The sequence below is a fragment of the Nycticebus coucang genome, chromosome 1, assembly GCF_027406575.1.
Source record: "Nycticebus coucang isolate mNycCou1 chromosome 1, mNycCou1.pri, whole genome shotgun sequence".
NCBI classification, from domain to species: Eukaryota; Metazoa; Chordata; class Mammalia; order Primates; family Lorisidae; genus Nycticebus; species Nycticebus coucang.
In genome coordinates, this window is record NC_069780.1 from 39,533,340 (window position 1) to 39,561,015 (window position 27,676).

Below are 27,676 nucleotides of genomic sequence, written 5' to 3' on the forward strand. Positions count from 1 at the left end.
TAAGCTGTCAGTGAGTATTCACAGAAGGTCTGGCTAATAGAAGTAGAGTAGGGAAGTAAACAAATATCCACTCTGGGAAGAAGAATTTCTACAAGTCTTAAGATGAAAGGGGTTAGATACAATCAGTGAACAGGGGTCGGGCCGTGCTTCCCCATCCCTCAGGGTTAGGGCTGTAGGAGGCCTAACTACGGGTCTCTGCTGCAGGCCTTTTCAGTGCTGGTAGTGGCAGTAGTTAGATCTGCACTGGTGAGTGTAAGTTAATGTGGTTGAGCCCTCAATGTGGTTAATGTGGTTCACCTGTGTCACTATGGCCACTGTGTCCTTGAACAGTTTGAGAAACAACAATGAGGGTGGGGTAATGAGTCTGCACTGTGAGTATCTTTCCTTGTAGGCAAAATGTACAATTAGATGCACTGCTTGAAGGTCTGCTTATTGGGAAGATTTATCTGCCCACTTGTCCTTCATAGCCAAAGCGAGGAGAGCTGTTTTGCTGCATCAATTTACATATAGCAGTAAATTATGCATAAGCATCAGTAAATCAGTCTTAACTCTTTCTTCCCTGGCCACAGAGAAATTCCTCTTAGACTATATATGTGGGTCTAGAGAAGGTGGCATTGCAGTAAGATTAGCATGACTGTTTGAGCCTCTTTCTCACCAACCTTTGTTGCACCCTTAGAACTTGCTTCAGTCTCATCTTGTATGTGCCACTTTAACTTGGTGACAGAACGCTGCTGTGCACATCCAAATTTAAAGTAGGTCAATTTTATAGCATTTAATTCAGGTGGGTGGCTCAGGTCAACAGTTTATTTCCCTTGAGCAGATGTTCAAGTTTCTGTCAGGACCCAATAACAAATACTAGGGGATGTTTCTGAAGGAAATTAGCTGCTTGCCAAAAACATATGGCTTTGCTCTCAATTCTAGGTCTGTACTGTGATTCTTTTCTTTGGGAGTTCCTTAGGCCCAGGGGAGTACCCTAATCTCCGTCAGATACGTGCATATTAGATTTCTTGAGTCACAAGGTCTAAGGGTCAAGAGTTTCAACTGAACTAGCTAAGGAATATTCTTTTGTTTGGGGCCTTTCTTAAATATAGAAGTTCTGGCTTCTTCAGTAGGTAGGAAGGAAAACTGGTGTAACCTTATTTTGCCTGTATAATAGTAAAAACTCACCAAAGGAGCTTTTTCTGCTTCTTTCTTCCTGGAACTAGAAACAGGTGCAGCAAACTGTCTTTCATTGAAGGACATTATCTTAATATATTCCAGATCTCTGAACTCCCAGAAACATTAGTGAACTAGCAAATCTCTGAGCTTCATGGAATTTCTCCTAATCTCAGTCACATATGTGTCATACTAAGATGTCTTGTGTATTTGCTACTCTCTGCTGGGAAGATTCATTGACCTGTCCTGACCAAGGTCCCTGAATACAAAATTATGGCACAAAGTTCTCAGGGAGCCAAAGTAGGAATACCGCTAAAGGCTGAGGCAGTCTTCTTTAATTCTACAAAGAGGAACTTGGACAACAAATACAGGATGAAAGTTTGGGCCCAAAATGACCACTCTGAGATGAATTTGGCCCCAAATTATTATTATTATTTTGAGACAGAGTCTCACTATGTTGCCCTCGGTAGAGTGCTGTGGTGTCGCAGCTCACAGCAACCTCAAACTCTCAGGCTTAAGCAATTCTCTTCCTTCAGCCTTCTAAGTAGCTGGGACTATGGGCACCTGCCATGATGCCCAGCTATTTTTTGTTGCAGTTGTCATTGCTGTCTAGCTGGCCCAGGCTGGGTTTGAACCCTCCAGCCTCAGTGTATGTGGCTGGAGCCATAACTACTGTGCCACAGGCACCAAGCGTTGGCCCAAAATTCTTAAGTCTTTCTTCTGATAGTGCTGTTGTATGTTTGGAACCAGAATGACCACTCTGAGATGAATTTAGCCCAACATTCTTAAGTCTTTCTTCTGATAGTCGGATTAAAGTGGTGTTATATGTCCCCAAGGTTAACTGCAGCTCAGAGACAATTCTAGCAATCCTCAAGTATCCAGATATTTTACTTTCTCCTCTGCACATTTATCCTAGAAAAGTCCCACAGATTACTTTGGGGAATGCTAGGAGGACGCCTTGTGATGCTATTTCAGAAAACTTCTTCAAGGGTACTCAGCCTCCCTTTTATTCAAAGGCTCTGGGTCTATGGACCAAACTGTCCTAACCAATCCCACCTATTAGAACTTAGTGCTTTAAATCCAGAATCTCTTCTTGTCCACAAACCTATGCTAATAAATTTGACCCAAAGAAGCTATATTCCTTTCTTTCTCCTTAGTCTAGCACTTCAGAATTCATTACCACACGTATTCCACTGGTTTCTGCTGTTAGAAATTAGGGGGTGGGGGGGAATCCCACAATTCTTTTATTGTTCATATTCATTCTCCTGTAGGTATAGCTTGGTCGAACTCTCATCTTTCTGATACTTAGATGCCTCAGCCCCACAGCTCCAAGGGGTAAGGCATGGAAGTTCCTTGATTCTTTTTTTTTCCTCCTCCTCCTCCTTCCTCTTCTTTTTTGTAAACAGCATATCTAGGTTTATTTTTATTTATTTTATTTTAAATTTTAGCATGTAGTACAATCGATCTTTTGTTTGGTCTTCCTTCTATAATTTTAACACATGTATAAACAAGTGTAACAAACACTCTGGTCAGGATATACAGAACAAATTTACCTCTAAGTACTACTTTAGCTGCCTGCCATAAATATCTCAAAGAGAAATGGTTCTCCCAGTCCAGACAGCCAACAAATGAAACTTTGTTAGGACCACTGTTCATATTGGCAAGTGCTTAAATAATAGTGATTAAAAGATGTATACTTTGTGGATATAAAGTTTTAGAAGTTTAGAAAGTTGTCAGCTTGGTTTTGTGTAGGAATCTTAGCACATAGTAGGGGATACACATCCTAGAGTAGAAAGTCAGGATTAGAGGAATATTTCTTATTATTTTAAACCAGGTTACTCAAGGCTCTTATAATGTTAGACCCAAATCCTTGTGCTATAGGCTCCCATCAGGTCTAATTATTCTCCTGCATGAGAAAAAAAAAACCCACAACAATTTGTTTCATAAAATCCTTGTTGCTTATATGAAATTCCTGCTCACTCCAGAGAGGGAGACTGGGTGGGAGGGTCACGCGTTTGCTTTTTCCATCCTGCCACATTCCAGGGGAGACTTCACAATAGTTATATTAAGACCCCTCGTGAGTCAGAGAAATGCAACCATTTGCTTTCTGGGGTTTATTGTTGTGATTCTAATCACTGAGGTGTAGTCTTGTCTAAAGGAAAAAGATAACTGGTTCTTTCCATTTTGAAAAGGTGGATATTAATGTCTTTGAGGTGGGGTGGTTGAGTTCTTGGCCTCCCATACTATGAGGTGTTCTCAGCAGGAAAGCTGGGGACATCTTGGGGTAAAATGCAAACTCATTGGAATCACATTTAAGGGAATGGGGCCTGATAGGGACTAATATCAGTGTAAGATGGATTTCTGAGTTCCCACTATGATAAACCTGCATAATGGGTATAATATGTTCAAGCCACATAACCCATAGGCAAAAATATAACTCTTTATATTTTTTTAGCAGCTTAATCTTTGTATCATTTCTATCTCAATATGTTATTTCATCTGGATCTACTTAAGTCCAAGCAGATTTCAGTAACAAAGGCTTTTCACCATTAATACTTGGTTTTCATGGATTTCTCCTGAGGAGGATAGGTGCAGGGCTTTCACAGAGGGATCACAGCCCAACATCTCAGATTCATCCCACGCCCTCTTGAGATCTTCATCCAGTCTGAATGTATAGGGGAAGTGCTTATTGTTTATAGCATTTATTAGTCCTCTGCCATGAGTCTTCCATAGGGGGGAGTTGGTATTTTGGAAAAATAAATAAACACAAACCTAACAAAAACAACAAATTCATGTTCTAGACTTTAGTCTACTTCTCAAAACTACTAAATCTACTTTTGTTTACTGCAATGTCTCTTAGTTCCCAGAATAATCTGGCGCATAGTAGATGTTCAGTAGGTGTGTGTTGAATATCTAAATGGATAAATCAATCAAAAGTATAGGCTTTCACTTGTTCTGTTAGAAATAGTAACTCTAGCAAAAAACAATCAAATGAGCAGCCACACACAGTGCAGACAGATAAGGAAGAACCCTGGACAACGGAAAGTAGAGTCAGATAGATGTCGTTTAGTACATCTGGGGGAGGACAGGAAGGCAGACACTATACTTGGAGATAGGAATTTTGATGTTTTAAAAAAGTTTTAACCAGAGGCAAGTTACTGCATCTCTTCGAGTCATTTGCCCCTTTTGTAAATAGGGAATGACCAAAAATTAATGAATGCAACATCGCTGAATATAATTTTTAACATCTTTATTGAGGTATAATTGACATGTCATAAAATGTACCCACAGTAAGTGTACAATTACATTCTATTTGGCAAATTTACTGAGTTGTACAACCATCATCAAAATCCAGTTTTAGAACATTTTCATCACCCAAATAAGGTCCCTCAATGCTTCATACTCATTTATATTTAATCCTTGTTCCCATCTCATCTCCAGCTGTCATCTACGCCCCATCAATCAACTTTGTCTCTATTGATTTGCTTTTTCTTAATTTTTTTCTTTTTCTTAAATTTTTTTATAAATGGAATCACAAAATACATGTTTTTGTTGTCTGGCTTATTTCACTTAGCTTTTGTTTGTTTTTTTGAGACAGAGTCTCTCTCTCTATAGCCATTTCTTGTAACATTTATCCTTGGCAAAGTGGGGTGCAGTGGCTCATGCCTGCAATCCTAGCACTTGGGGAGGCCAAGGAGGGAGGACTGCTTAAGGCCAGGAGTTTAAGACCAGCCCAAACAAGAACAAGAGATCTTGTCTTTACAAAAAATGGAAAAATAAACTGGACGCGGTAGAGGGCACCTGTGGTCTTAGCTACTCTAGAGACTGAGGCAGGAGAATTGCTTGAACCTAGGAGTTTGAGGTTGCAGTGAACTATGATGCTGCCACTATTCTCTAAGCTAGGTGACAGAAAGACTCTGTATCAAAAAAAAAAAATTACACTTCATTATTAATACTTTGGAGAAAATTCATTCAAATTTTCACATTTTTTAGATTGGATTTGTACATAATAGTTTCTTACACTTCTAAAATTTTAACCTTGATAATGTTTCTACCCCTTTTCCCATTCTGAAAAGATTCCCTCCTTTTTTTCCCCATTATATTGTCCCAGAGTCCAATTTACTGGCCTTTTAAACAACTAGCTTTTTTATTTATCTACTATTTTATCAATCATTATTTTTTTCACAAACATTACATTTATTCATTGCCCCCTGACTTCATAAAGCTTAGTTTGTTTCTCTTTCTACTTCTTTGAGATAATAGGATGGTTATACTTCCCCATTTTTATTATTAAAGGTTATAAAACTACAACTTTTCATCTGAATCTAGTTAGTTGCATCCCTTATGTTTGGAAATGTACTGGAAAAGAACAAGAAAATTACTTGTGATTGCTATTCAAATTTCCAAGTGGCTCAATTATAAAATTTTAATTTTTTATTAATAACTTAGAGCTTTTATACATTTTTTTCCTTTTGAGGATTTGAAAAGTTTCTTTTAAGCCTGCTATATTATTAGCTTTCATAAATGTTCAATAGTAATGTACATTTAAATATATATTTATTTTGGATAAAAACTGAGATTTGCATTTTTAAATCATTTTGATAAATAATGTACTTTTTTATGCTTAAGTACGTTCCCAATCAGTGTTTATTTCCAGAAAACCTGTTTTTGAGTAAAATACCTTAAACAATTATAAATATACCCAACTCTACTTCTTTTCTGACATTGTGTAAATTAGAAGCATGGGAAGAAGGTGATAATAAACAGAAATGAGGAAAAAGTGTAAGAGAGAATAGGAAAATAGAAAATAAGAAAAGATACTTTAATATCGTTCAGAGTAATATGGGCTTAGAAAGAGGAATGCCATCTCAGAAAGGTATTTGCTGGTGTCTGGATGGCTGTAAATAAAACCTTCAGAGTATGTTGGACTTCGGAAGTGAGTAGAATGTTAGAAAAAGCAGAGACTTATGCTAATCATACATGAGACCTCGTCCGGAATTGAGGTATTGGCAGCAGTAAAGGGGAACGGCATGAAAACTCACAGCAAAGTTTCCATTCAATATCTAAAAGTGCCAAAGTGGCCCAGAGGAACAGAAATAAAGATATAGGTATAACTGGCCACCTGCCTCATAGTCACTTTAAGAGACCAGGCAAACAATGCCTGCTATGTAGTAAGCAAACCTATTTAACTTCAAACTGCAAGTTCTTTCCACTGTGCCCTAAAACCCCTGTAGCACAGGCCTGTGAGGAAAATGGCCAAATTAAGGCATTGTACTTTAACCCATAGCCATCTTCAAAAATATTTGAAATTATCTACAATGAGCAACATAGATATTTCTAGAACTATTAAACCAAGGATAAAAACTGTGGACCAAGTAAAGTTCTTTGGGTTAGTTTCTGCAAGATTATAAAGGACTCCCCTTAGAACTCTGCACAAAATCTGCCTGTGAGTTTCCTGGGAGTAAAGGCAAAAAGGGACATTGTGATGAGGTTTAGGCATTCAAAGTCAAATAAAAAGAAATGTATTTGTTGGGCATGAAAATCTAAGTGTCTCTTGCTTTGAAATCCTAGGTGAATTTACGATGTGGTCCTTTAATAAAGTAAATAGCCTTTAAGTAAAATAACAGTAAACAGTGTAATGGATATTTTCAGTAGCAATTTTTACAAAATAATTATTTTCAAAATTACAAATAATTTATAAACCAATTATTTGTTTATAGTTACCATAAAACAAGAAAAATAAAATCAGTCTTGTTTACAATACACATGTTAACACTTTCTTTCTTTAAAAAAAAAGTAATTTAAGCATTATTAAAGGAATATCATCAGTACAATAATGGACCTCACTAATTTTCTTTTGTTTTTAACTCAAAAAAATATGTTTTCTACAATATTGTACAATTTTTACCTTGCTATATATTTTGTTGAAATTGGATCATGGCCTTATCTATCTGCTACTTAGCTGGATATCATCAAGTGAGCTGCCTTTGTCTGTGGGAAAGTGAACTACCTAAGAGTTACTGCATCTAAATGTTCAGTGCAGTCTTGTAAAACTGTAACATCACTGAGTCCTTTTCCCCTGATTATCCCGGATCAGATTCTCTACACAGAAGATGTGGTTAGCACTTGATCCTAATCAAAGGAGCAAAAATACTTGCATATAGTTCATTTTAATCTTAGTTGAAAAGACTGTGGACAGACACTTAGGAAAAAGTGAAATCAGCATAATATCTCCCCTTCAAGTGCAGTCCAGCTTTCAGAATGGAAACTTGGACTTCAGCCTCCTTGTAATTCTCCTTGATGAAAACAGAAGGATTTCACAGCACAGAAAGCAGTGGTTTATGAGGCTGGGTACAGACAGACACACAAGAGAATGCTGTTCATCGTCTTCAAAGTGAGGCAGAGATGGCACGGTGGCTGCTGTGGCCACATGTAATATAGCCTGTAGCTCTTTAAAGAGGATTAGCTTTAGCGCACTGGGAGCATTCAATGCTGGATTTCACGTAGAGCAGAATATGCTAATGAAATGCAAATGTCTATGGCAAACATTGCGTAATATTGAAAACCCTCAAAACTGAGCTTTGTGTCTTGCACAGTGGGAAACCAAACTTTATCATATCAGAAGAAAAAGTAGAAAAAGAAAGAAACAACCTCATACTTTTCTGTATCTGCTTCTAAAAAGATGAAGTTAAACACATACATATTTATATTTAAACTAAATTAAGTTTCAATGTTAATAGAAACACTGATTTGATTCATTCAAAAATATCTTACTAGATCTGTAACTCAAGGGTAGAAGTGAAATAATCATCTTCGTAGAAAAAAACAATACATATAATATGGATTTAAAAAAAAAACACTAGTATTAGGATTACAAAAAATTTACAGAGTGGCTTTCCTCTCACTTTGCCTTAAAATTCGCTATTTGAAATTTTTCACAATTTTCCTGCAGAATGTCCTTCAGCTCAGTGTTGGAAAATGCTGTATCTTCATCACAATTTTCTATATAGTGTTCTTACTACGATATAGGAAGTGAATATGAGATCGGATCAGTTTTTTAGAACTGCACTTAGTATCAAAGCTATTTTCACTTTAGGATTAGCAGTTCAGAATGTATTTGGCATTGGGAAGGTGAATTCATTATAAGGTGTGTGATTTGTAATCCATGTAACGATGTGTAGCGTCTTCGAATCCATGCACATGGTTCCCAAAGATTGAAAAGTCCCTAAAGATTTTATCTCAATTGCTGGGAAATAAAGATCCCAGCAAACACAGGGAACCAGGTGCCTCTGGCTCCATTTCCAACGCGTGATCTTTCATTAGTTACTAGCATTTCACAACACCCAACCAAGTAGCTTAAGTTCTCTTGGTTTTTGTTGGTCGGTGGTGTATGTGTGTTTTATATCTCAGTTTTGAAGGGTTTGTCTCTGTAGACACGGAGGGATGGTGATACATATTCATGAAAGAGTGCTCTTTCCAGCCCCTGTTAACGCTGACAAAGCCTTAGCTGTTTCACACAGCAAGCTGACTGGGATTGTGTGTGGGGGCTGCACGGCCAGATTAGTGCAAACAGCAAGCCCACTCCTCTGCTTGTTAGGCCTGGCCTTCCTGACAATTTCCCCAATTGTCGCTTGTGACAAGGCTGTCATTAGGTGATGGCTTCTTTTGGCCATTTTCAGATAAAGATAATTTCCTTAACTTCCATTTTATTTGACAATAAGTAGTTTGGGAGAGAAAGGAAGTGCTTCAGTAGTTTATGGATTAGGGTTTTGTCACTTCAAAGGCATCTTTGATCTAAAAATATGTGCTGTACCAAATTCATTATGTCTTTTTTTAAAGAGCTTTTAAATTTATTGATCTTCTCTTCAATTATTCTCCTTTTACGTCCAATAATGATGTGTGAGATGGTAGTGTTGGAAAAGGCCTAAGGAGGAGTGTGGGGGAGATACAGCCAACTGGTCACTTCTAAGGTCATTATGAGAAGGAAACAACAGGTGCTTTTGTTTAGTGCCCATCGTCTCCGAATCTCTGTGTGGACAAAGACGTCTCTGCTGTTTCTGGCTCAACATAAGGATAATGGTATGGGTGCCAACAGAATAAAATAAGATTACATCTGGTATTGCAGCTTAATAAAAAAAGAACTTCACAGTTTGCACAAAAACTGTGCCTACAACTGTTTTCACACTCAACATGGAGACCACGGGTTCATGAGCACTGTGAAGAGAGAGGGACCTCTTTGCTGACCCTGATATGACTTCGTCTAGAAGCAATCTTACGTTGTGCTGGGGCTCAGCTCGCTAACGTTCTTATAACTGGGTTATTTACAAATCATACACAGCAGAAGATAGAATAAGAATCTGTATGTGAAAATATACTTTCAAAAAGTATCAAATTGATAAACAATTTATACCTTAGACAGCAGGTTCTCTTGTTTAGAAGGGCCATGTCCTTTTTGCCCTCTTTTCTTTTTGTAAACAATGGTTATGTGGAATTACTGTGCTTTAAACAACATCTAGGACAAAGAGGTAAACAGTTTTTATCCAAACTACCATGATTAACCAATGTCTTCTAAAACTTCACATATAATAACCAATTTGGGACAGACCAAGAGACCCACTCCACTCCTGCAATTAGGAAAAGGAGGATAAATAAGTCTCTTAAATTCATTTTTTTTTGTTCTAAATGTATTATTTTATCTGCCTTTTGACAGTCTATATGTGTAGATGACTTTCATATTTAGTAAGTTCATTTTAGCAAATCATAACTTCAAAGTCTTATCTATTAAAGGAAATGTGCAATTTTAAATTAGGAACCTAATGACCTGAGGTTCCTAAAAGCAATGACTGAGAAGTTTCAAAGCTTCTTTTGAAAAGTCAGTTTTCTGAATTTCCAAAAACTAGTATAAGATAATGCCTTTCATTTTGCAGAACTAGTTTAGACGTCGGTACTCTATCCTTGAGCCTTCAATGCACAGTAAACCAGGATAAAAACAGCATTCACAGCCATGTCAGAAGCGTTTTCTATCTGTTATTTACTTTCATCTTTACTAAGCAGTAGATACTATTGTTAGCTCAATTTTACAGATGAGGAAAATGAGGCAAAAAGACATTAATTAACTTGCCCATTGTCTCATATCCAGTAAGTGGTAGAGCCAGAATTCACACTAGGGTACTTTTGATCCAAAGCCTTGGTTCTTAATGCTGGGACCTAGAAGCCAGAGGACCTGGAATGCCTGAATGGGCCTCTCCTGATTCGCCTGGTACTGACCAAGTAAACATCAGTTAGCTCTCATCTCTCCTCAAATCCTTTCAGTTTCCCAGTCCTGGCCCTTGCCCTACACAGTCCAAAAAAATGTGCCAAGAGAGTGCAGAAGAGGCGAGGGGCCAGAGAGGATTCTCATCTTCTGTCCTGATTTCTCCAGTTTTCCTTCTGCCTCCTGGTTAAACACAGGACTGCCACCTGAAATTCTGTAAGTTCAGACAGTAGGGTTCATGGTTCTCCCCGCTGTGTCCTGTCAAGGAACCCGCCATTACTGCATTAAAGATCCCTCATGTCCTTTCTCTGGAATTTGTGTTAACAAGGAAACCCTGATTTCGATTTCCTTGTGACATCAGTAAATGCCACTTAGAAGGAGGAAAGCAGCAGATTTTGAGGAAGAATATTTTGGGGGAAGAGCTCCACTTTGTCTGAGAGTTCACCTGCTTTGTGACTTGTGAATACCCTACAGAAACCGGCAGACACAACACTATCAGCCTGCCTTGGAAGAGACAAAAAGTAAACGACCCTCTCAAAGAGATTGCACTGAAATATGATATCAGCTGCAAGAGAGGGCCATCTCTTCCGATCAAATGAGAAAAATTATATTATCCTCAGGGTGGTATACAAATAGCTTGTAAGCCACATTCTCCATTTGAATGATAACAATGAAGTGCTAACCTCCCCGCTGCAGGCCAGCCTGATCCCATCTCCAAACACAAACACTTCTGCCTGGGTTTGGGCTGGGGGCTGCGGCTGTGGCCTCGCAACCCCCACCTTTCCCCCCCTGTTAATTGGCTGAGACCACCAGAATTTGGAGGACACAGATGTCACTGATAGTTCTCCTAGGGAGCACATTCATGCCCATCTGTTGCAGCCTGGAAGGCTGTTCATATATCCACAAGGCCTTCATTTAATTCTTGTCAGAAAGTAATGTAAATCCAGTTTACCTCAGAGGTCACAGGAGAGATTTATGCCAATGAGCCCCCTGCAATTTACACACACTGTAGTTGTATAGGATGAAAAGAAAGCCTTTCATGTTGGTGCATATTAACAAGAAAGCCTGCCTTCCGAGAGAGGCTTTTTGATTGAGGTTTCTCCTGATTTTAATACAGCCGATGCCAGTTGGTATACCCCGCGTCAGAAAAAAGGAAAAGAAATCTACTCTTTAAACTAACGATTCTTTTATAAGAGGCAAAAGAGAAAGAGTGAAATCCTAGCAAGTGGCACTGCCACATCTTTAATTATCTGTGATGAGACAAAACTCCCCCACACTTGGAGAAGACACAGTGTGGCAGAAGAGTATGCTCTGGCCTGAATTAACTGCGGGTGGAGGTCTAGGGACAGTTCAGTGGTAAGCAATTACCTTTCCCACAAATTCAGTTGTGATTTCTAAGCACATGCTAACAGCACAGTAGAGCAGAGCCCTCTAGAACTGTTATTTGATGGGGATGTAGGTGGAATGAGGTCCCAGTTACAACTATAATGTGTTGTTGGTAACACATTCCGAAAATACTCCCAATGTGCTTAGTCTAGTGATTACAGAATTACATGAAGCAGTAGCTTCATTTTGCAGAGTGGTGGTGATACTAGGGAGGCTAATGCCCAGGTTATCTGAAGTCGGGAGTAGCAGATTTAAAATAATTCCATAATGGTCTCTTGCTGCTTCTCAGAACTCAATGAGACCACTTTTTTTTTTTTTTTTTTTTTACACAATCTCACTCAGTCACCCTGGCTACAGAGTCCTGTGGCATCGTAGCTCACAGCAACCTCATACTCCTGGATTCAAGTGACCCTCTTACTTCAGCCTTCAGAGTAGCTGAGACTACAGGTGCCCGCCACAATGCCCAGCCAGTTTTTCTATTTTTAGGAGAGACAGGCTTAGGCTTGTCTTGAACTCCTGAGCTCAGGCAATCCACCTGCCTTGACCTCCCAGATTATTAACACTACAGGCGTGAGCCACCTCACTCAGCCAACCAGACCACTTTTTACCTGCAGTCTTCAAAATAGAATTCTTAAGGGAAAAAAAATTTTTTTTCTGTTTTTGGCTGGGGCTGGGTTTGAACCCGCCACATTCAGCATATGGGGCCAGCGCCCTACTCCTTTGAGCCACAGGCACCACCCTTAAAAATTTTTATTATTAAAAATTTCACGTATGTACACAAGCAGATGGGGGCAGTATAAGAAACTCCCTATTACTTTTACTTAGTTTCAACATTTAACAATCCATAGCCAATCTTGCCAAATTTATATCTTCACTTTCTCCCCATCTTTATGCCCCCAAATCATTTTGAAATAAATCTGAACTTCATATAATTTCATCTCTAAATGTTTCAGAATATATCCATAAAAGATATAAATTTAAAAAAAAACACACAACCACAGTACCTTTGTCTCACCTTAAAAGTTAACACTCATTCCTCAATGTCACTTATTATATCATGTATATTATCAGCCAGAAACCAGGGGGCTTTAAAAAAAAAGGAACTGGATTGCTTGACTCTCATATCACAAATTATTGTGCTTTCATGACATGGTTTCATGAAGACTCCTCAATAGTGACTATTTTAGAGAATTTATATGGTTGGCATGTTTTATGATATGTGGTAATGCCTTTTACAATGAGAATTTGTTGTCTTGCTGAAAAATAAAAATTACATCATTATTATGCTCGCACCCTGGCTTCATTCATTCATTTGGATAAGCGTTTTCCAAACTAACTGGCTTCAATGAAATTTTATGTGGATGGTCACCATATAAAACACATGGAAATAAAATGGCTCTGGTGCCATGCTGCCAATGGCTGCCCATTTTTTCCCCCTGTGGGTATTCAGATTTTTGGTATGTGAAGTGCTTTTTATAAGTGTATATACCTTTTTCTCATTGTAACTTCAGTGCCGGATGAATTGCTGTGTGAAGTAACGTAAAGAATAGTAGAGGATTACACAGCCAACATGGGGTGGGGGCATGACAGTACAGTAGTTACTTTTTAAGCTTCCTGCCAATATATACATATATATATATATATTTGATTTAAAGTAATTAAAATGTTTATAGTAATAGGAAAAATCCACTGCACTCATAAATAACGACCCCACTTCTCAGTTAACTATATTGGGGCCTCCTGGGAGGAGATGTATTTGCTTCCTGTCAGGATTAATCTGTAAATGCAGTCACCACTTAGACCTCATCAGTTTTCTTCTTCCCCTTCATTGGTCTCTCTGGAATTATACTGTAGCTTGAATAAGGTCAAAATGAGGATACTTTTTCCCCAGGAAAGATACAGTAGTTGTTATTGCAGGGCTTTAAAATTTGAGAATCGAGCTTAAAATCATTTCTTTAGATACTCTAGAATATACTTTTCTGTCTTAGAATCAACAATCGACTAAAACAGTGCTGTTTTTCAGTATGGTCATTAGTTTCTTACACATACAAACCAGGACACAGAATGGTCTCCTATAAAACCACAGTGGAGTAAATGTTTAAAAGCCTATGCCTAACTCTTGGCACATAATGCTAGTGAGTTGCTGTTAGAACTTGGATAAATCACTGAACCTTTTACTTTCTCTACCATCAAATGGGGCCCCTATTCTTCCCTACTTTCCTCATTGTAGTAAGAGTAAGGCAATCAACCCAATTCATCTGTTTTCTTTCTAGGGATCCATTACTCATTGTCTTTTCTTCAGAATAGTGTCATAGTTGAAAGAATGGAATGAATGAATTCTCCAACTTACCTAAATTTAAGTAAACTCATCCTGTGAGTTGGTCAGAATGTTACTCTGGAATTTTTCACAAGTTGAATTATATACTTATGTTTACTTCTCCAATGAGGTTGTTTTTAAAGGTTGGAAATGTTCATTCTTTTTTTTCTAGTAACCCTCAAAAATACCAAATACCAAGCGTCAGGTACGGTATGCTGAGGAAAGTCAAACACTTGACAACCAGGCGTGCCTGTGGCTCAAAGGAGTAGGGTACGGTCCCCATATGCCGGAGGTGGTGGGTTCAAACCCAGCCCTGGCCAGAAACTGCAAATACAAAAACACTTAACAACCATAGAGGAGTTTGCAAATACTGAATATCTTATTTTATATTTTAAACGTCTACATTAGCTGTTAAAGCTAAACATTAAGGAAAGAGTAGGAAACTTTTTTTTATTTTTGTCAGCAGTAGATCATGTAAAAGCTAATGTGTTCTCACCTGCCTATTTTGATTTACTCATTTAAAATTTTTTCTGTGTCGCTGTTAGTTCTATACTGGCAAATATTCCTTCATTAGCTAAAAGCAAAGAATAGAATTAACTCCAAGTCTCAGATCGCCATCCTCCTTATTAGAGAAGGGAGAAAATGAGAGTTCTTCCGCTTGAAGAGCTACCAAAGAAAGTAAGTGGACCGGCTCAAAAACAAGAGCTATCCCCCATCAGGTGACTGGCGCTCTGAGCACATTTGCTCCGTGACTGAGCAGCATTTTACCCAGTAACAGAACTCTTATAGAAAGTATAGAATCCTGAAATTCTAAAACTGTACTCATTTTCCCAATCAGCCTGATGAAATGAGGTCCTTAAAACGGTGGGTTATGGAGGGAACAGAAGTAGGCCCGGTGCTCTAACCAGACGTTTTGGCTCTTAATGCTAACCGTGGCAAGGACTTCAAGCCGTTTTATGTACCAGGAGGGTCCTTGGAGCAATGTGGTGGGAGAAAACCAAAAATCAGCCGTGCTTTCGGTGGATACTTTCGGTTTGTTCTCCTTGAGATAACATGCAGGAGCAGTAAAACCCCGCTGTGAATTCCTCCCCCCACCCTGTCCCTTGCCGCTGGGCTGTCCCTGGTTGTCACGAGGGTGAAGTAGTTTAGGGTGTGGGTGTTTGTTTGCCCCAGGAAGCCATGCTTTGGCCTTTGCGTCCTCAAAGCGCGTGGGTGTCCCGGCTTCTTCATCCCAGGCGCCTTCTCGACCACGTGCAAGGTGGCATTTGTTCCCAGGCCAGTAGGAGGCAGCCTGCCAAGCCCCATCGGGTGCTGGTGACACGCTCACGCTGCGTGCATCACACCGCCGCATGGTGGACTCTATTATGTCAGCCCAGGAGTGTGGTCTGCCAATCCCCAGCCCGGAGGCCCACCCCCATGGAGCCTTTGACATTTTAAGTTTAAAATAAATAAAGAGCTTTGTGAGGGTCTCCCAGCCGAGGAGAAGATGAGGCTGGGGGTGTTCCTGTCTGATCTGTAATCCGCTGGAAGCTCTTCCTCCCTCTTAGCCACTCCGGGGCGCACTTCGCTGACACCTCAGACTCAGTGCCCCAGGCAAACAGCTGATTAAACTCAGTAGGCTGGGTTTGGTTTTTTTGAGTTTTTTTAAAGCAATTACAATTCGTATATTTCTCTCTGAAAATGTCTAATTGGTCACAATATTTCAATTCCCTAGCAGAATTTTTATTCATTATTTGAATGTAGGTCTGGAGAATTACTTAGGGGCTAATCCCATCCATAGGTGGCTTAATACTGGGGAAATACCAAGAACTTGAAGACTGCATAGCCAAGCGATTTCCTTTCTTAAAAAGAGAAATAGTAATGAAACCAATAAGGAAACCACATCAAAATAGGGTAAACTAAAGAGAACTAGAAAATAAAATGTCATTTCTTAAAATGTTTATGAATAGCAATAAGCAATAGCTATGAAGCACTTATTGCATGCCAGGCATTTTTTGTGCTTTGTGTGTATTAATATAATTGGTCTTTATCAAATTCTGTGATTGATCCTGTTACTATCTCTTTTTACAGATGAGGAAACTGAAACATGATTTGCCTAAAACTACTCCGCTACCAAATAGCAGAGCTGAAATTTAAAGCTAGGAAGCCTCACTTCAAAGTGCATATGCTTCATTAGGCTGCCTATTGATAGCCAAGACACTGAAACCACAATTCTTCCTTTCAACGTCTTCATTTTCCGGCTCCTATAATTGCAGTAGTTCCTTTATCCCTTTTCTTCAAGACAGACTCCTCCTTTGTGGGCTCTCTAGATTCAAATCTGCACAGTTCTATACAAAACAAATTAGCTATCTTGGCTATGGTAATGCATTTATATTTATAAGTAGTTTGTTGATGGCTGGGTACCGTGGCTCATGCCTGTAATTCTAGCACCTGAGAGGCCAAAGTGGAAGGATTGTTTGAGCTCCAGAGTTCAAGACCAGTCTGAGCAAGAGTGAGACCCCATTTCCACTGAAAGTCGAAAAATTAGCACACCTGTCATGGTGTGCACCCATAGTCCCAGCTACTTGGGAGGCTGAGGCAGGAGGATCACATAAACCCAACAGTTTGAGGTTGCTGTGAGGTATAATGATGCCACTGCCACCCAGGGCAACAGAGTGAGGCTCTGTCTCAAACAAACAAAAAACCCAACACCGCCCCCCCGCCCCCCAAAATCTTTGATGCAATATTGACCATAATCCCTACCTTCGCTGGCCTCAGAAAAACTATACAATGCTTCATAGTTCTGGCAATTTTATGTTTACAGTCTGCAGCTTCATGCTATTGCCCCACATACCATACTATCACCTCGATTCTCTCACTCCATCCCAGGAAACATGAACAGGTTTGCCATTCTGACTCTACTTGTATAAACAGAGCATTTCTGTTGCTTCATCCATAGCAGTGCAGATTAAATAAATAGTTAAGGCTACTCCATTTTCTTTTTTTTAAGTTAACGATTTCTCTTCCAACAAAATTAGTCTTGCTGTGTTTTTCTCCTGAGCTGTGGTCCCATTTACTGGAAGCAAAGTGGCCATGTGTTTTCAGGACAAGTCAGGATCTTGAACTCTAATGCTGATCTTCTCCCTTTGGTGGCTTTTGGAAGTCACTCAACCTCCTCCCACACCCTCTTCACTTCCGTGGCTCAGATTCTTTGTCTAGAGTTTAGATGGATAATATCTGCCTCCCAGACAGTATGCCTCTAATTGAAGGCCCTTCAAAGTGTATAAAATCTTTTTTCCCTGCTCCATGAATGCCTCCTTGCATTATGGTGGCTCTGGATGTGAGGACTTAAGGAGTGAGTACCAGGAATATGAGTTTTGCTTTTGCATTACTGCACAAATATTGTCTCCTATTTGTGCAGTAATGCAAAAGCAAAAACAAAAAACAAAACCCCACAACTCTCCTAGGAATACCATTTCCAACTCATTAGTGCAGGAGCCTGGAGCCAGGACCAGATGGCAGGCTTGACTCACCTTGACCTGAGATGTCGTTTTTCCAGCCATGGGGCCGGGCTAATAGTTGCTCAAATGTCTCCATGGCTGATGGAGTGGGTAACTGTAGCCCGAGAGCATGAGCAGCAGCCTCTGCTAGGATGGCCTTTTCTTTTCCTCTTCTTTATTCCCGAGGCTGGCAGGTAACCCATTCATGACCCGGAACACTCCCATGGCACTTTCTTGAGAAGTAAAGTTTGGTAAACACATTCAGCTGTAGGGAAGTGGAGAGGGAGAGACACAAGGACAAGAGAAACAGAAACAGAAGGAAGGGACAGGCGGACAGCTTTGGCATCCAATTTTCCATTTTAAGGTGTGGTCCTCAGGCTGGAAATTTGCTATGAAAGAGACATAGCAAAGAACATCATTTTCACTTATAGACTTTCCTAAAATCTACTTCATTTTTAAAAAAAATCAGAACACATTTTTTTTTTATTTTCTACTTAATTTGAAGAAAAAGATAAGCTGAATTTTTTGGCAATCCAGTGTTTGTCACACTAATGCTTTAAATTGCTTACGTCCGCAATAACTTTAATAGCCCATGCTTACTCACAGACCCCAACACGAGAGGAGGCTCCCATCCATGAGTCTCTGCTCATGTCCTTCCCCAGCTAAAATTCTTTTCCTCAATTTTCCCTCTGGCGTTTCCTACCCCGTGAAGGGTTCTCAGTACAAGTGCCTCTATCTGCCCTGAAAGGCTGTATCTTTCCTCATCTCTCATTGGAGTCATTGCTTCCACCTCTAAGGTCAGCATTGATATTTGTCATCCATCCAATACTCCTGGGCTTAGGATTCCATTTTAATTTTTTAACTTTTGCATTAAATTTTGAAATCTAATATACATGGAACACTATATGTACCCATAGACCAGTCAATATAAATAAAAGAACACACCACTCTTGAAGTCTCCTGTCCTATCCTCCTTCTCATCCTCCTTCCTCAAAAAAAATCCACAACTCTGAATTTTTAGTTTATTATTCCCTTACTTTTTTTTGTAATTTTACCAAATACTGTCATCCCCCAGTATCCATGGAGGATTGATTCCAAGATTGCTCAGGATACCAAAATCTGGGGATGCTTAAGTCTCTGATACAAAATGGTGCAAATTTGCATATAGTCGTGCACATCCTCACATATATTTTAAATCATCTCTAGATTATTTGTAATACCTAACACTATATAAATGCTGTGTAAATAGTTGACAGGGTTGAATTTTGATTTGTATTGTTTTTATTATTGCATTGCTAAATTTAATTAGTTAGTTTTACATATTTGATCCATGGTTGGTTGACTCTGTGAATGTGGAAACACAGGGGAACTATATATTCTGTCACAATATACTTTTTACCTATATTGTTTATAAATTTTATGTATGTATTTTTTCTGTGACTGCCTTTTATATTTCTAAGACCTACCCATGTTGTTACATGTAACTGTAATTCATTTATTTGTTTACATATTCTATCCCCTTTCAGAAATGTACTTTAATTTTCTCTTCCACTCTGCCCTGGATGGACATGTGGGTTGTTTCCTTTTATTTGTTTGCTATTACAAACTGTGCCACTACAAGCATTCTTATACGTAAGCCCTAGACACAGATCCAAGAATTTCTCTAAACTGGTGTGTATACCTGGGTTGTAGTATGTGTGCATCTTTTATTTTACTAGATAATATCCAACTGCAGTTCCAATAAGGACTGGATAGGGGCAACCAACACTGATGATTTTCGGACAGAAACTATTATTATTTAATTATTATTTTTTTCTAATCAAAAAGGTGTGAAGAGTTTTTCCTTGTGATTTGAACTTGTATTTCCTGACTACTAATGAGTTGGACACTTTGCATATGTTTGTTAGCCATTCATGTTTCCTGTCCTATAAAGTGTCTGTTCAAGTTTTTCCTTATTCTTTTCATACAGTGTGGTTAGTCCTTTTCTCATTGATTCCTAGAAATTCTTTATATATTCTGGATAGAAATCTTTGTCAGCTACTAATGTTACAAATACTTACTCCTAGTTTGTGATTTGTGTTTTCTCTTTTTTATGGTGTTATTTCCCTAATCAGAAGTTTATCATTTTTAATGAATTAAATATATCAGTCTTTTCTCTTATGATTTACCTTTTGTGCAAGTATTTAAAAAGTTCTTCTTTCACCAGAGGTAAATCAGAATATTTTCTTTTATTCTCTTTTAGAAATTGCATAGTTTTGTCTGTCAAATTTAAATCTTTAACTTCGATTAAAGATTTTCTTTAAGAAACCAATTAGCTCAATGCTGCATATTGAGTTCTGTAATAATTTTTTTTTTTTTTTTTGAAACAGTTTCACTTTGTCACCCTCGGTAGAGTGAAATGGCGTCACAGCTCACAGCAACCTCCAGCTCTTGGGTTTAGGCGATCCTCTTGCCTCAACCTCCCGAGTAGCTGGGACTACAGGCACCCACCACAATGCCCAGCTATTTTTTTTTTTTTTGTTACAGTTTGGCTGGGGCCAGGTTCAAACCTGTCATCCTCAGGATATGTGGCCAGCACCATACTCATTGAGCCACAGATATCGCCCTGTTCATGATTTTCTTAAGTAAATTATATTTTTGTAGGAATTTCTCATTTTATTAAAGTTTTAAAGTTTACCAGTATACAAAGTTTGCAATATTATCTCATTAGCTTAAAAAAAATTAGTTTCTATGCTGCCTCTCCCCCAATTTTTGTTTCCCACTTGTATTTATTTCTCTTTTGTCTCTCAAGGAAGTTTGCTAGCAGTTTGTCAATTTCACTGGTCTTTTGATGGAATCAATATTTTATTTTCTTGATCTACTTATTGAATGCTTTTTATTTCATTAATTTCTACTCTTTATTCCTTTTCTTCTACTTTCTTTTAACTTAAATTTAAATACATTTTCTTTGCTATGTGGGTTTGACTCATAAATTTTCTATCATTCTTTATTTCTGTAAATATTTAAGCTATAAATTTCCTCAATATTCCACCTTGACTGAATTCCACAAGTTTTGATAGATAGTATTTATCATTCCATGATAATATTTTATAATTTCCACAACGAGTATTTCTTTGAGTTATTTAGAATTGTGTTTTTTAATTCTCATTTATATGGGTATCATTATGAAGTGATCTTTTTATCTCTGGTAATGCTTTCTACCCTGAAGTGTGTTTTGTCTAGTATTAAGATAGCTATCCTAGCTTTCTTGTAGTTAGTAATTTTCTAATATATCTTTTTCCATTGTTTTAAATTCTGTCTGTACCCTTCTTGTATTAACGCTTTAGCGTTAATTGATCTAGCTATTTCTTAGTCCAGTCTATCTTTATCTTTTAAGCGTAGCATTTGGTTCTTTTATATTTATTGGAAATACTGATATAGTTAAAGTTATTTCAATCATCTTATTTTATGCTTCATGTTTAACCCAATGCTTCCTTTTTTATTTTATTCCATTTTTTTCCTGATTTCTTTTGGGTTATTTTATTTCTTTTTACTTTTTCCTTCTACTGGTTTTAAAGTTATACCTTTTATTTCAATATTTTAGAGATTATCTGAGAAACTTTATCATAGTCTAAAGTTAATATCTGCCTTCCTCCTGACCAATTCACTCTCCTCATGACTTATGTGTTTCCTGTATTTATATGTATATCTTTTTTATTTTAATTTTTTTTTAGTTGACAAAAATAGTATGTGTGAAGTCAGACAGTTAAGTTTGCTAACTCATCCTAGAAAAAGTGCTGTACATACCTCATTGCTGAATGTCACTATGGTGATAAACCACAATTTCTAGGATGAGTTCACAAACTTAATTATCAGACCTTGGACAATGACAGCTCTAATGGCCATTCCAGAAAAAGAGTTTCAAAATTGCTTTGAAGGGTGGACTAGGCACAGGTGTTGGTGCATAGCTTCCTAAGGGGGGTACTCTGAAGGTGACTGTAGTGATATTCAGCAATGAGGTATGTAGCACTTTTCTAGGACAAGTTTGTGAACTTAATTGTCCAGCTTCATAGGTATGGTGTACAGCATTAGTTTGGAAATATGTATACATTGTGGCACAGTTGAAGAAACATGCTATCACAAACAGTCTAAGGGCAAAAGATTTCGTCCACAAGAACTCAAGGTAATCTGATAACTGTGAAGAGTTACACTGGGTAGGATGAAGGTGCCGGATAGCTGTAGTGTTTCCACAGCTTGCTCTCCAGCACACCAGGAGGGCCTGGGTAGGGAGGTGAGGACTGAGTGCATGCAGATGTCTTTGCCCTGCTTGCTGGACTTCAGGCTAAAGTCACACAGCCAGGGCCACCTATTTCCACTGCTTGCCCTGTCTCCCACAACCATTCTCCTGGCTCCTTTATTGATTTTTCTTTCTACTCTGCCTCCTGCTTCTGAGAATTGGCCTCAAGGTCTTCTAAGTGTTAGGTTTGCTCTTCTCTCCATTTAGGGATACTTTGGGCTCTTATTGCAATTTTTAATCAACCTAATTAACATATACTGTATTACCTTACATACTTATCATTTTTCTTCTGGTGAGAACACTTAAAATCTGCTCAATCTTCAAGCACACGATACATTGTTATTAACTATAGTCACCATGTTGTGCAATTGATCTTTTGAACTCATTCCTCCTAACTAATTGAAACTTTATATCCATTGACCATCATCTCCCCAGTCCCCACCCTCAGCCCCTGGTAACCACCACTCTACTCCCTGCTTCTATGACTCCAACTTTTAAATTTCACATATGAATGAGTCATACGTATTACTCTGTATCTGGCTTATTTCATTTAACATAATCCTTCAGCTTCATCCGTATTGTTGAAAATGACAAAATCTTCCTTTTTAAGACTAACTAGCGTTCCATTGTGTATATAGCCTATGTTTTCTTTTCTTTTTTTTTTGTAGAGACAGAGTCTCACTTTACTGCCCTCGGTAGAGTGCCATGGCATCACACGGCTCACAGCAACCTCCAGCTCTTGGGCTTATGTGATTCTCTTGCCTCAGCCTCCAGAGCAGCTGGGACTACAGGCACCCGCCACAACGCCCGGCTATTTTTTTGTTGTTGCAGTTTGGCCGGGGCTGGGTTCGAACCCACCACCCTCGGCATATGGGGCCGGCGCCCCACTCACTGAGCCATAGGCGCCGCCCCTAGGCTATATTTTCTTTACCCATTCATCTGTTGATAGAAATCTTGGTTGATTCCTTACCTTGGCTATCTGAGCTTTGCTTCCAGGAGCATGGGAGTGCAAACATACCTTCAGTACATTGTTATTGTTGCAACTTCATACAATGTTTGTTTATATTTGGCCAGTAATCTACTATTTTTATTCTTCATTATTTCTCCTTGAATCTCAAAGCTTTGTGATCATGTTCCTTCTATCTAAAGTACATACTTCAGAAAATTGTGCTTTTTTTTGTTTGTTTGTTTGTTTTTTGTAGAGACAGCGTCTCACTGTACCGCTCTCGGGTAGAGTGCCATGACATCAGACGGCTCACAACAACCTCTAACTCTTGGGCTTACGCTATTCTCTTGCCTCAACCTCCCGAGCAGCTGGCACTACAGTTGTTTACTAAGGATCTATTGATGCTGATTCTGAAAATCTTCATAGATTTTTTTCTCCAGCATATTGAAGATATCCTTTCACTGTCTTCTTGTTTCCATTGTTGCTTTTCCTTAAAGCAATGATTTATAACCAACTATAAATCCATTTTTGTTTCCTTGAAGGTAATCTGTCTTTTCTCTCTAGCTGCTTTAAAGATTTTCCATGTTGTTGGTGTTCCCTAGTTTCACTGTGATATTTCTAGATATGGATATTTCCTTATATTTATTCATCTTGCTTGAGGATCATGGTATTTTGATTTCAGTTGGACCTCTGTATTTTAGAGGTTTTAAAATAAATTTTAGATAATTCCATTATCTAAAAATGTTGTGGGTTTAGTTTACTTCTCTGTTGTTTCTGCTTTCATTCTTAATTTCTTTGTACTTTATATACTTTGTGAGATTTGACCATGAGCTCATACTTCTTGGTACATGTGTTTTATAGGTAAAATTCTTTGAAGTTTGGATTAAAGTCATATTCCTATAGAGAGGATTATGTTTTTGTTTGTTTTTATCTAAAAATATGGAACGCCTCATGAAGTTGCATGTCCTCCTTGCACAGGGGCCTTGATAATCTTCTCTGTGTCAATGACTGAGAACTCTACTTAACCTATGGCCATTTTAAAATAATTTATTTCAAATTAATTATCAGTTAGAGGTTTTGTAGACTTTATGGCTTCAGATTCTCAAGGGAAAACATGTTATTACCCTCCATGAAGCAACATGTTTTGCCACAGGCAATTTTCCTGAGAGATGAGTGGATAAGGATTTATTTTCAGCTCACACACTCAAGGTACAAAATTTTAGGATCTCAGTTACGAAGAAGAATAGTCTTCACTTCTCTTCCAACTTTGGGTAGTCCCTTGGTTTAATTTTTTATCCTTATTTCCTCTAAGGTAGTGAAAACCAAAGCTTAGGTTCACAGAGTTTGGCAAATACACTCAAGGCATGGGCTAACTTGGTTCTGTGGTTAACGTTATAGGTTCCAGCTCTCACTGGGTTTTTGTTTTCTGAGTACTGCTTCCTTTCTTGTCATTTCACTGATACATTTTAGAGATTTAAAAATGTTTAATTTTTTTGAGTGGGTATGTTTGTCAAATAATCTTCCCTACTGCTAGAAACAGAAGTCTATTCCTTTAGGTTTTTGGTGATTTAGAGGTTGCTTTCCTTTTTTCCCTGTTCACGCAGTTTTAAAATGCTAATGACTGTCTACAACCCACAAATATCTCTCTGAGCCTCACACCTGCCTTACTTTCCAATCAGATTTCTCTTTCAGCTTTTGTTTCCCCGGGTGTACTGCCAATCAATGCAGGAGGCAATATAGTTGAGGGTTTGTGTCTACCGTTGCTCAGAGAGTGGTGAAAAGGTAGGAAAGGCTGGATTGTCATTGCAGGTGCCTAATTGGGGGAATATATTTTTGATGTTGTACGCTGGAGACCAGAAGACATTTTCTCATAGAAACAATGTGATAGATGATTTTGAATGTAAATTTTTAAAAAGTCTTTTTAGGATCATTAACCATGTACATAAGAATAGGCTTCTGTGCACTTGCTTGTGAATTTTACCAACCATTAATTGAATTAAAACACAAATAATTTAAATTGATCTTTTGAAATACACTTGTGTGTGATATGCCTTATATAATTAGTTAATTTTTTAATGTATTTGCGTCTTTTCCCTCTAATTATATTGTAAACTCCTTGGCAATATAGACCATCTCTTGTACTTGTTTACGCTTCCCTGCATCTTTGTGCTCAGGGATTCTGACTCGTTGGCTGGTGAATTATAATAGAGGTGACAGCCAGCAGACCATAGAATACATTTGGAGTCATTTTATTTTCTCTGATACCCACTCCCTAACAGCGGTACTAATTGTCCAGATGCCAAAAGAAAAGAGGGCTTTGAATAATGCAGTGGTTTTCTTATTTTTAATGATGGCTGATTTGTGGATTATCCCGTAACTTAGCCACTCAACAAAATTCTTTGTTACCAATAGAACTTAAGAATTCATATGTCAAAATCAAACATAGAACATATAAACCCATGACCACTTAGCTAACGGTATGCACATGTGCCCTAGATTGTATGATTCTAACTTTGTTAGGAATCTAATGTTAGTCTAGAGTTATCTGTTTGTATGTTGGATTGCTTTTCCTAGGTCTTTTATTCTATTTTTTAAAAAAGATATATAGGAGGGATGTTAAAATAGAAAAAAATAATAGGTTACAAAACTTATCAGGAAACATCCATTATCCAATTTTAGAAACAGAATGCTGCAGCTCAGAGTAGCAAAACTTGGTATGTGCTGAAATTGAAAATGATCCCTTTATAAATGAAGTTGACCAAACTTTCCAGCAGAACTGTTGCCTGAAGGAAAGTTCCTGAGCTCCAGCCTCTGTTATGCTTAACAATGAACCACATAAATCTGGACAGATGGTTGGATTCTAAAGCATTTCTCATGTTACAGTATTTTCTTCTTATTGTCTTCCCTGAATTCTACAGGGAAAAGGGAAAATGCTACGACTTTCAAAAAGTATGAAAAGTATCTTCAGTACATTTTGAGGAGTCACAAGTAGTAAACATTAACTATCTTGGAGATTTTCCTTTTAGAAAATGTTTCCTTGGTTAAAATATGATTTCTTATTGTGGGTAGTTATGATTTATCTTCCTCACTATCTTTGTAGCTAGAAATACAAAATAGGAGATGTATTTATATCTTTTCCTGGAAGATAGCTTTTATGTTCCCTGTCTCAAAGTATGGTAACATTCAGTTTTGAGCTATGGTGAGGCCGAAACCTGGGACTCATTCTTAATACCATTCATATCCAGCCAATGCCAATATTGCATTTAGTCCCTAAACAACTCTCAAATCTGTCTAGTTCTCCACAACCCTAGTACTATCACTTTGACCTAAAATCTTGACATGTCTCACTTGGGTTATTGCAATAAGTACCTAATTGATCTACACTTACAGTTACATCCCCCCATAAGCACTACAGCACTCCCATCCCCAATAAGCACGACAGGCAAAACAGAGTGATTTTTTTCAAATACAAATTTGGTCCTGGTCCTAATGCTACCAGTAGTTTCCTATCACTCTCAGAGTGAAGACACCATCCCTTACCTGGCACATACTTGCCCAGCCCCTGCTTAACTCTCCAGCTTCACCTGGTATCAACTTTCTCCTTTTACTTCTAGATCAGCCAACCTGTCCCCCTTTCATCTCTCTATATTTCCATCTACATAAATAAGGCCATTCCCCACCAACTTAACTTCACTAAGCCTCACTCCTTTTTCAGAGAGTAATTCGGGCATCACATCCCAGAGGAAGCTGCCTTTGATCTGCCCTAGCTTTACCCTAGTGATTGGATCCCATTGTTTGGACTCATGAAACCCCTTATCTTATCTCTCTTTCACAGCACTGAGACAAAAGAAAGAGATTTATGATCCTCTGCATTAAGACATGGGGATTCAAGTAAGGAAACATAGCAATGAAGTATATTTATTTAGTAATCAGCTTCTAAAAATCTAAAGTAGTATTTCTAAACCACAGGAAGACATACACATAAAAATATTATACATAAGCATTCTCAAAAGACCTAGGGGATTTATTAATAAACAAACATCAGATATTCTTCAGCAATAAACACCTGATCTATCTAGGCTACTGCTGAGATTGTAATTTAAGAGCAGGCAGCATCCTCACAATTATTCCAACCAACCCTCTCAGAAATACAATTGAGCTTGTAACTGGGTTATAGCTTTCATGTGAAAGCCATAAATTAGTTTCATAGTAGGGCTGAGTACATTGGATACTTTTTCTTCCATTCTTGAGATACTTTACTAAGAAAAATAGGTTCCAGCTCCATCCACGTAAACATGAAAGAGGTAAAGTCTCCATCTTTCTTTAAGGCTGCATAATATTCCATGGTGTACATATACCACAATTTATTAATCCATTCGTGGATCGATGGGCACTTGGGCTTTTTCCATGATTTAGCAATTATGGATAGGGCTGCAATAAACATTCTGGTACAAATATCTTTGTTATGATGTGATTTTTGGTCTTCTGGGTATATGCCTAGTAGAGGAATTATAGGATTGAATGGCAGAGGGAGGGAGATTGGTAAGAGTACACCTGCAGTGCATCTTACAAGGGTATATGTGAAGCTTAGTAAATGTGGAATGTAAATGTCTTAGCACAATAACTAGGAAACTGCCAGGAAGGCTATGTTAACCAGTGTGGTGAAAATGTGTCAAACGGTCTATGAAACTAGTATGATGCCCCATGATCACATTAATGTACACAGCTATGATTTAATAAAAAAAAAATTCCCTGTCCAACAGCGAACTCAATACACAAATTATGATATAGTTGTACATGGTTTATACTTTAGAAAAAAAATAAAAAGAAAGAAATACAATTGAGCAAAGTGAATCTCAAAAGT

General features: G+C 38.1%; 1 protein-coding gene and 1 pseudogene across 1 annotated transcript in view; one reads left to right on the forward strand and one right to left on the reverse strand.

Annotated features, from left to right (window-relative positions):
• Positions 1-27,676, forward strand: part of ALPK1 (alpha kinase 1) — a 147,404-nt gene that overhangs the window by 29,253 nt on the left and 90,475 nt on the right. The window lies entirely within an intron of this gene.
• Positions 23,746-23,819, reverse strand: LOC128592718 (uncharacterized; annotated as a pseudogene).